At 44.3% G+C, this 11239-nt stretch overlaps 1 protein-coding gene across 5 annotated transcripts in view; it reads right to left on the bottom strand.

Annotated features, from left to right (window-relative positions):
* The window catches only part of RARB (retinoic acid receptor beta), a 747871-nt gene that overhangs the window by 212552 nt on the left and 524080 nt on the right, over positions 1 to 11239 (bottom strand). The gene's annotated exons all lie outside the window — the stretch shown is intronic.

The raw sequence follows: 11239 nt of genomic DNA, 5'->3' as shown, positions 1-11239 counted from the left end.
AAGTCGTCAGCACAGAGCCTGATGCGGGGCTCAAACTCACAAACCATGAGATCGTGACATGAGCCAAAGTCAGACACTTAACTGACTACGCCCCCCAGGTGCCCCGAGAATTTGCATTTTTAATAGGTTCCTAGATGCCATTGTTGCTGGTCCCAAGACTACACTTTGAGAATCACGACTTTTAAGACTTTTCAAACTTGATCCCGCGTGGACACATTCAAGAGAAAGCGTATTTCCCAAAGTGTGTGTTTTCTTATGCCCGATAGCAGCTCAAGTAATTTAGGCGAATAATGATAACAGTTAATACTTATGTAGGTTTACTGTGTTACAGGCACGGTTCTACGTGCTTAAATACATGAACTCATTTAATTCTCACAAAAGGTGTATAAGAGAACTATTATACGGTCATCTCTATTTGGCCAATGTGGCCAGAGAAGTAACTTTTCTGAGGTAACGCAGCCAAAGCGAAAAGTAGGGCTGGGGTTTGAACGCGGGCGTCCTGGCACCAGAGGCTAGAACCACTGCACGACGCTGCCTCTCCCTCCCACCCCCGTTTTCCCCATCTTTGTCCTCACCCCCGTTTTCCCCATCTTTGTCCTCACCCCAGGGCAGAGAGAGGACAATGTTCCTTTAAGAGAGCACTACCGGGAGCCTCCCCTAAATGCAATGCTGACACCCTCCATACTGTTGGCCAGTCGCCTTGGTCAAGTTTATTTTGAATACCTATAACTGTAACAGAGCACAGTTTCTTATCGGCTACACCTTGACATTTCGAAGAGTAGCTTCGACTTAGTAATTATTTTACACAGGGTGGAGAAGGACGCAACAAATAGAAGAATGGAAACCTGAGTGAAGGAAGAGAAATAGTAAACAGGAAAGAGAAAATAATAAGGCAATAGGAAGAAGGGTAAAAATAACCAGATGGAAAGGTCGAGGGAGATAAAACGTGGGAAATAAGGACTCTACAGGAGAAAAAAAAAATCCTCAAAACCAAGTATGCATAATAGAAAACTTAAACTCTGGGCAGATGTCACCCTGAGAAAACAAATATAAGGAGTAGAAACCGGTTAAGACGAGAGAATACAGGAAACAAGGAGGGGAAATTAGGAAGGGGAGGGAAACAAAGATGCCATTAATTGGATTTTGAACTCCGGTTATTATAATTGGGCATTTAAGCTATATCAACATTATTCTTCATCTTTAGAATATTTTGCAATCTTTCAAAATACAGGAAATGCCATTTGATTTTGTCCCAGCTCTGGCCACTCAAGTTCTGGTTGCTTGTTTATTTTTTCTCGAGCAAAAGAAGTTTCACTAAAGGTTGGCATGTGGGATAAATCTCCGAGAGGAAAGAAGGGGAAATAACTCAATGGGAAGGAAGGATTCATTATGACAAGGGCCAGGTCAGGGAAATGGCCACATCGCTGCATTCCTGAGAGGAAAGGCCTGCGGAAAATGAAACCTGCAATAAGGCTGTTTGCTCTGCCCTGGGATCGAGTTGGGGTCGCTTCAGAGGCCAGTCACTGAGCCCGAGACTCTGAACGTTCTGTTTTAGATTAAGAGCTGGGTTCACACAAGGGGTACAGGGTGGGGAAGAGTGTGGATGATGTCAGCTCCAGTCTGAGGGCCCGCGTCCTGCACGGGAGCATCTCATCACGCCGGAACCTCTCTAGAAGGTGGCTGTTCCATTAAATGGGGCAACGGATGGCAGGTGGGGAGGAGGGCAGCATTCACTTGTTATGTTACCTCCTGAAATCAGTCGTCTGGTTCATCTCTACACATTTCTCCTTTGAGGTAGTAGGAAGCTCTTAAATTTGAAAATGAAACGTTCACAACACTTATTATCTCTCCCTCAGAACTAACTCCTATCGAGCTCCGTACCGTACAGGGTGACTTTTCCTGTGAAGTCTTTCAGAAGCTGTCCTCTGGGGGTGCCTCTCCCTCTTCCCCCGGCTCCCTCGGTCCTGGGGGGAGAGTGATCTGTGAGGCCATATTACTGTGTTTCATTGAATCTAAGACAATGTTGAGTATCAGAAAGAGGCCTCATTATTTCATGTGTCGCTGAGAAAGAAAAAGCCTGCTTACTCAACCATGAGACATCGTCAGTTACCAGATTTATCTCAACTGGGGAGAAGTTACAAAATGTTAAACAAAAGCTGTGTTAGGATCCATGAAGTGTGGAATCTCCTCTATTAGACTGGAAGCTCTTTGCAAGTAGTGACCGTGCCTTATTCTCTCGTCTCTTAAGTCACCCCCAAGGCAGAGAATACCTTTTTGTATTTCCAAAGCTATCTTGCTAACAGCTTTAAATTGAGAGAGAGAGAGAGAGAGGGAGAGGAGAGAGAGAGAATCTGTGTTTGATTATGCATTTGCATAGCACACTGCACTCATTTTGTCCTTAAATTTCCCCAAGAAATTCAGGCACCGGGCACGTACTGAATTTTTCCCCGGCATATAATTGATCGGCCCAGAGCTGTGCTATGGCATATTCACAATCGCATCACTCGTAGGAGTTAAAAGCAGAACCTGAAGCTAGGTCTGAGTTTAGCCTTTTTCTGCGCTTTCCACGTTCGAGACGCAGCAGAAAGTAGAAAGGTACACTGTCCACCTCTTATTCCAGTTACTGAGAAAAATGCTGCGTCTGAGTAGAAAAGAAGGAAAGTTCCCGTGCTTCCGTGTGCTGCAGCAGAGGCTCCCTCATTTTATCTCTGCGGCAGCTACCTGTCAATGCGCGGTGCTCAGAGCTGATGGTGGGGAGTTTGTATACACCAAAGCTATCTAAACAGGCCATTAAGTGGTAGTAAAGTAACGCATGTGAACGACAGGTCAATAAATCCCCAACAACTTACGTTGCCTCCAAGGAGCTGGCTGTTGCTGAGTGTTGTTGTGTTTACATAAAATCAATTTCACAAGTGATCTTAAATAATTAGGGAAGACGCCATCATACAGAGGATATTCTACGTTCATGGTAACAGTTTTGGCATTCACCTCATTGATCCCTTTTGTTTGATATTGTGTGCGTGTGTGTGTGTGTGTGTGTGTGTGTGTGTTTTGGATTTGTTTGGTTTTGTTTTTTTTCCAAAGCGGCTATCTTCTCTGATAGCTTCTTTATGAGATGCTGAAATTCTACTTGACGAGGAACTGAGATGCACATTCTTCTCGGTATTTTACAGACTAAAAGACCCTGATGTTACCCATTAGCAGAGTCTTCATGAAGCTCAGTTTTGTCTTGCTACGTTTTTTTAAAGTTGGCTTTTTTTTTAAAGGCGCCTGGGTGGCTCCCTCAGTTAAGCGTCCAACATCAGCTTAGGTCGTGATCTCGCGGTTTGTGAGTATGAGCCCCGTGTCAGGGTCTGTGCTGACAGCTCGGAGCCTGGAGCCTATTTCGGATTCTGTGTCTCCCTCTCTCTCTGCTCCTCCCCCGCTCACGCTCTGCGTCTCTCAAAAATAAATAAACATTAAAAAAATATTCTAAACTTGCCTCTTTATGTACTTTTCCTTCAATTCTCTAATCTCAAGTGCTTAAAACATTTAGGGGTAGATGAATGAGGGGGTAGGTACCATACCTACCAAACTTAGAAGTTGAGGGAAAACAAAAACTAGGTTGCGTTTATGACAATAATGAACATTTAGACTAACGTGCGTTTATCTCTTCATCTTCTAGCCTTCTGGGTGATGTCCATTTTCCCTTTACACAGTTTAAATAAAATGGATCTTTCGTTGACATCAACCCCCCACTAATGATGCACTGCACGGGTGCAGGATGAAGACAGTGCTAGCGTTGGGGGTGACATTTTCTTCAGGGACTCCTGTGCTAGCAATTCACAGGCCAGAGGCATCACATCACTTCAGCTGCTCCCTCAGGTAGAAGAGAGCCACTCTGGCTTGTGACTGTAGTGCTATAAATCCCCATTTACCATGGGATGCCATGGGTTCCATCTGTTCCCTAAAGTGCCTACATAAACTAAGTCTCTGCACGCCATCTGCAAAGTGCCCTCGTGCATGCATGCTGGTGCCTTGCGCTAATGCAGTGTGGTGATTTTGCAACTTCAAATAAGGCTCATTTTAATTGTCATTGTTAAGATCAAATGCTTTGCAGCTGTCTCTACGGTGCAGATGAAAAACATTACTTTGATGGCTGACGTGATGAACTCTCACGTTCTACTCGCCCATCTAAAACTGCCACGCTTCGGCGCCTCTGTGTAGTATGTAATTCAAATATTTTTGAATTAAAAAAAAAAAAAAAAAGACCGTGACTAGGAAGAGGTGCTAGGCAGCAATGTGGGGAAAAGATAAGGCTCTCAGATAAACAAATGGATTCTGACTATTGTTCGGCTGCGGGTGAGTCATTTGACCTTGGCATGTGACTGAACCTTCTGGGCCTCGTGCTCCCCGTCTGTAAAATGGGCATGTTGGGTTAGGTGACTTAAGGGCGCTCTAAAATTTGGATTTTGAATTTTAACGATTTTTCCTCATGGGTAACTCTAATCGTGTTTGAATTTTCTCATCCGGGGAACATGACTCAATTTGGAAGGGTCTCCTTCCTTTTCCTTGAAAATCCCAGCTAACCTTTTATAGAAACCAGCCCAGAGATTTTAGGTTATCATTAATCACCTATTTTAAATGAAACTACATAGTATAAAAGATGACTTAATTAACTCTGGCTGGTAATTTTTATCTGCTGAAGAAACCCCATTTCCCGCTACTGTACTTTAAGTAAAAATAAAAAGCAATTTAAATAAAGAAATATCTCACCTACACAGCGCCATGCCTCACACATAAGAATGCTTCTATTCCGTTAGGACTGTTTATATGACCTCCTCATATGCTTATCTGCGCATTTCTCCCGCTGTCTGCCTCGGGGAAGACAAAAGCAATACACACAGCTCTGAACACCTTTTTGTCCAGTCCTCTTTTCAGAATGGCTGGTATTTAGTCTAACAAGAAAAGCAAAGAAGGGACGATTAGACAAAGTCCAGGAGCACCTGTTCTTTCAGTGCTGAAAAGCTCAATTGCGTGGGGCATGTCTGAGCGGAATCTGGCATTAACACAATGTACTATTTGTCCAAACATCTGTAGGTCCTTATTTCTCTATAAGCCGGTGAGAGCAAAAGACCAAGACGGTTATTAATCACTTACTCAGTATTTCTCCAACAACACGGGGTGGGGGGGTGGGGGGAGAACATAATGGAGTGAGAGAAGATAACACAGAAAAACAAGGCATTTTTCACTATTGCAAAATGAGCCCACCCAAGTCCCACCAAGTCCACATTTTATAAGCACAGTGTCTTGGGTAGGCTCTGGGGACCGTGTGGGCTTAGAAACAGGACCAATGCCTACCTAAGGACACCTTGATAGCTCTCATTTCCTCCAGAAGGAAACAAAGTTCAGATGGGCACGTCTTCAATATTTATGTTGGAATTGCTTCCCCCAAGAAACCCAAATGGATGCAATGAGCCAAACAGTCCTTGGGACAGCCTGATATCATCAGAGACAGGCAGACCCAGGAAGAAAAATTCCAGTGTCCATTAATGCCAAAGAAGAAGAAATAGTGCAGTTTCCTGGCTATTCACAGCGGTCAAGGTGATGCAGAATTGTACAGGTAGGCGTACTTTTACACATCTATCAGCAGAAGCCTGCTTCCAAATAAAACAAACAAACATCTACTACTCAGAAACAGCATGTGGACTGTTGGCTTTCCCGGGAGGACTTCAGTTTTAGAGTAAAGCATGGATTACAAGGTGACATGAAGACATGATTGTATCCGGGACCACGGGGACAGGTAACTACTCACGGACCGAAGTTCCTTCTTCTCTCCGTGTTCTCTACACTAGAGACAACAGTTTGATACAAACTGGAAGCATGTCTTATTGGACTGCTTGCATCTCACAGACATTAGCGGAGTCCTTAACTACGTATTACACATCAGACAGTCTTCTGGGCGGTGGATAGGGGCTTACAGGGAGGTAGGAAGGTGATACTGCGGTGGTAAGTAGAGGGATGGAAAGATAGCTAAAGTGGAGTGAGAAAAATACCATTTTATGTGGCTGATTCTACACACAGAAACAATAACAGCTTATCTTTGAGGTTTCCTTAATAAACAGTGCACCATATTAGACCTGCAATAAAATAGTACTCTAAGAGCGAAGAGCGAACATTTACGGAGTACTCCCTATGGGTCAGGCATGGTTTTAAGGGCTTTACATGGATTAACTCATTTCTTCCTCATTAATCCTAAAGAGGTAGGTGTAACCTTATCGCCATTTCACAGATGAGGAAATTGAACCACAGGGAGTTCTGTTCAGTAATGTCCCTCAAGGCCACAGAGCGAGCAAATGGTTGGTAGAAACTTGACTCCTCGGAGTTGGCCTTTGGAGTCAGTCCATGCTTTTAATCATGCTTATTCAAAAAAAAAGTGGTATGGCTAAAAGACTACAGCTGATCACAAACAGAACCTCAGCTTTGATCGTGGTAGAGGGGTCCCAGCATACATCCACGTTCGTGCCTAGACAGTTTAGAGGTAAAAGGGATTACAGAGATTCTCTCCTCCAGTAGGTGGGGACCGTCTATTAACTGCTAGATAACAAAATATAGGCCCCTCAAGGATCTAGGTTTGCTTCAAAGGAATGTATTCATTATTTAACCGATATGTGACGGCCCCCTTTAGCCCTCTTATCCATGAGAACTTTAAAATGGTACGTCTTCAATTCCAACAATTAGTTACAAGAGTCAAAAGACCCCAAAGAAACCAAGCCACCTTGCCTGACTCAACAATCACCCCATCACTGCAGAGCTCCTCTGTAAGGTGGTGACCACTGGTGTTAAAACAACTATGACACCTCCTACAGGAAACCTCACAGTTGAGGACTGATGGCTCTGATGTGGCCTACGACACTTACACTTCCCTAGACATAAAACAGATCATCATTAAGAGCCCATTCGGCTCCGACAAAACACATCGTTATTATTGAGAGGGCAGTGGCTCGCTGACTATGCTTAGGGTCCCGTATGTATCGCCTAGTTTGAAGCTAATGGTTTTTCTGAGGTGGAATATGCTGATGGAGAACAATTTTCCAGGCTTTATTTTCTCCCTGGCAGATACGCTATAACAGTTTTTGGCTCCTGGCACCTTAGACTAACGATTTTTCATTGCTTTTTGACAACCCGGTTCGCTTCTCTCTGCTTTAAGTTTTCAGAAAGGCTGTTCTCAGCCTGGGAGATAAACGGTGCTTCCTGCACTAAATAAAAGCTATGGGTTTCAGAAAAGACACTCGGGAAAACAGGAGAAACAGAACATGATCGTAGAGTCCGTTCTCCCTTGTGGAGTTCTTCTGGATGTGGTCCTGTAGCTCTTTCGCAGACAAAGTCAAGGTTAGAACTTCTCAGTGTAGCTAAACTTCTGCCAAAGCCCTCGACGCCTGGAGGCAGATGGCTTGTTGGGTCTCAAGAGCAGAACATACTCGTTAGGCTGACTTCATTCATCCCAGAGAGAGTCTGTGGGGGACATCTTCCATTTGTCCCTCTAGAGCCCCTCTCTACTTTCCTTGCCCCACGAGGCAAACACCTACTCCGGCTTTGACCTACTCAGGTCAAAGGAAACTGAGATTGAGGCACCCCCAGCTCCCTCCCAGGGAAAGGCAGGTTAGCAGCATTCTATCACGAAGGCTCCAGCTCCTGCCGGGAGGCTCTCTCTCCTACCCTGTGACCCGTTCACTCTTTCCTTCCCCGACTCTTCGGGTCTAGACATGAAAATGAAGCCCTGTTACTGTTAGTACCAGAATACTTCTTCATCTCTCTTAACCTACCCACACCTTTCTATTCTTCCCAATGAACCCACCTGTTTTCTGCAGGGAAGGTGGCTGATACCAAGTCCTGTCCGGAAACAACTGATCCTGAGACCTGCTCATCTATTCCCAATCCTCAGACCCTGTTTCCTGTTGCCCACTGTTTCTTCACACGTGATATAACATGTGAACATTTCCTCATGTCTGAGTATGCTTTTTTAAAGTTTATTGATTTACTTATTTTGAGAGAGAGAGCCAGTGAGCGAGCAAGAGCAAACAGGGAAGGGGCAGAGAGAGAGAGAGGAGGCAAGAGAGAGAGGGGAGAGAGAGAGAATCCTAAGCAGGCTCCACACTGTCAGCACGGAACCCCACTGGGGGCTCAATCTCACGGTGTCCGAAATCACGACCTGAGGCGAAATCAAGAGTGAGACGCTTGACCAACTGAACCACCCGGGGGGCCCCCAATTATGCTCTTTAAATGCTGACTCCGGTCCTTGGCTTCCACATCCAGCTGTGTCCAACCAGCCTCTCTACTCTGACCTGCCCATACTTTTGTTCATGCCTCTGGAGGCTTAGGAGGATTCCAGTTCAAACCTGCCCTTCTTTGCCAGTGGTTTGAAATACTAAAAGACACCAGAGGACTTAACGTAATCACAAACCTCCTTCACCGTTCTTGTTTTGTTTTGTTTTTTGTGATTTAACATCGAGGGGTTTCCCAAACAGGTACTCTATTGAGCCATATACTACCCTGGTTTCTCGTCTGTGAGCTACTCTGATTTCTGGCTCATTGTTCTCCCCCTGCCTATGAGTCCACCATCACCTGAGGGGGAGAAAATCAAACCATGACAAAGAAACATGGCTTTTCATCTGGACACAGTTCAAGTCACTGATGGGTATGTAACACTGAGTCACACGTTAGAAGGAACCGTGAGAAGTGATGTGGTTCATCTTCTGCTCTCGTAGTAAAAGACAGTCTATAGTCCCCTTTTAGTTTACCAGAAAAACAATACCCCCAAAATGCAGATCCTACACTCTGAGGCAATTGGTTCTTTAAGTGCTTCAGGATATTGGGCAACTACCTTATAGACTGGTCCTTATCACCGAAAATGATTAGAGGAGGTGAAATATTTAGGATCTTTCAACACTCATAGGATTGTGTATTCTCACTTCCAGCAACTGCTCCTCACTCCTTCTCTTTCTAGCCTGAAAAAAGGAACATTTTAGAATTATGAGGTCTTTCAGTTGCCTGCTAACAGCCTTCACTGTTTTTCTAGACCCTCCAATTCACTGGGCTCTCTCTCCTGATTTTCTTGATTTCTTATGTTGGCTTCTCCTCTGACAGAACGTCAGGCCCAGTCTTGGGACCGTTTTGCCTCTACTCTACTCCTATTCTTTCCCTTCTCTCCCTGTGTCTCCCCTCCCTGCCCAAGAAATCTCATGTTGACTATGGCTTTCAAAACCATCTATGGGCCAAAGACTCCAAAAGTTCTACCTTTAGCCTGACCTCTCTCCTGAACTCTAGACTTGTGTGTCTAACAGCGTACTTGACTTCTTTTCTCCCTTGGAAGTCTAATAGGTATTCCAAACACATACATCCACATCAGAACACGCGACTTTCCTTCCGGCCCAGTGCTCTCCACCCAACCTGCTCTTCTGTTGCTCTTTTCATGTCGGTAAAAGATACCACTGGTCAGCCAGTTGTTCAGGCCACAGAATTTCTTTAATTCTTCTCTTTCTCTTACACCCACACTTCTAAACTAGAAGTCCTGTGGTTCCAGCTCTAACACACATTCCAAATTCACTTACTTCTCTCTCTTTACAACTAGAAACCAGGATTTTCTCTTGCGTGGCCAATACTAAGCCTCCTAATTGGTCTTTTGGCTTCCACTGTCATCTCCCCTACAAACATTTCTCCCCAGGATAGCCAGATAGCGATTGACTTAAGTCAATGGTTCTCATCTGGGGATGATTTTGTCCGCCAGGGGACGTTTGGCAATGTTTGGAGATCTTTTTGGCTGTTACAACTGGGGAGAATGGGTTCTACAGGCATCTAGAGGGTAGAAACAAGGGATGCTGATAGACCTCTTATTATGTACAGGATGCCCTCGAAACAAAGAATTGTCTGGCCCTAAATGTTAACAGCGCCAAGGGTGAGCAACCATGATTTGAACAGAAATCGGACCATGTCATGCACCTCTTTAAAATGCTCCTCAAAAAATTAAAAATCGATCTACCCTATGACCCAGCAATAGCACTGCTAGGAATTGTCCCAAGGGATACAGGAGTGCTGATGCATAGGGGCGCTTGTACCCCAATGTTTATAGCAGCACTCTCAACAATAGCCAAATTATGGAAAGAGCCTAAATGTCCATCAACTGATGAATGGATAAAGAAATTGTGGTTTATATACACAACGGAGTACTACGTGGCAATGAGAAAGAATGAAATATGGCCCTTTGTAGCAACGTGGATGGACTCTCCAGAGTGTCATGCTAAGTGAAATAAGTCATACAGAGAAAGACAGATACCGTATATTTTCACTCTTATGTGGATCCTGAGAAACTTAACAGAAGTCCATGGGGGAGGGGAAAGAAAAAAAAAAAGAGGTTAGAGTGGGAGAGAGCCAAAGCATAAGAGACTCTTAAAAACTGAGAACAAACTGAGGGTTGATGGGGGGTGGGAGGGAGGGGAGGGAGGGGAGGGTGGGTGAGGGGTATTGAGGAGGGCACCTGTTGGGATGAGCACTGGGTGTTGTATGGAAGCCAATTTGACAATCAATTTCATATTAAACAAAATTTTTTTAAAGAAAAAAAAATTAAAATGCTCTGATGGCTTCTGCTTGTATTTAAAATCCATACTTTTTACCATGGCCTCCAAGGCCTTACGTGATATGGTCCCTAAATGCTTACTGAGTCTCATTACATAAACCTTCTCCCCATTCTCACCACCCCTCAAGCAGCCCAGGCTTGTTTCTCAACTTACTGACATAGCTGTGAGACTGAAATGCCCATCATCCAGATTTTCCCAGGGTTCAAGTTCAAATGCAACTCCTTGGCAAGGCCTTCCCTGACCACTCAGTCTCAAATACCATCATATTTTCTTTCCTTCTCGTGTCCTTTCTTTCATGCCATATTTTTGCATTTATTACTCTGTTGTCTTGTCTGGTTTCCATATCACTTATGTATTTATTACTAGTTCAGGAGAGCTGGGAATATTCTTACCCTTTATCTACAAAGCCACGGTAAATGCTCCATAAATATTTGTTGAATAGATTAACTTTATGGTTGTACCATAAGGGTTCCCTGCCTTTGTGTGTTTTTGAGTGCCTTACCAAGGAACACCTGTCTGCAAGAACCATTTTTCTTCATGAGCACCTCCCACAGGACAAGTACCCTTCTCATCTCTAAATGTTTACAATCTTTTCTTCACTGGGCTTGCAAATTTATCCATGTGTT

The sequence above is a fragment of the Acinonyx jubatus genome, chromosome C2 (assembly GCF_027475565.1).
Source record: "Acinonyx jubatus isolate Ajub_Pintada_27869175 chromosome C2, VMU_Ajub_asm_v1.0, whole genome shotgun sequence".
Taxonomy (NCBI): Eukaryota; Metazoa; Chordata; class Mammalia; order Carnivora; family Felidae; genus Acinonyx; species Acinonyx jubatus.
The sequence above is the reverse complement of the archived record's forward strand: the minus strand, read 5'-3'. Positions and strand labels throughout refer to the sequence as shown.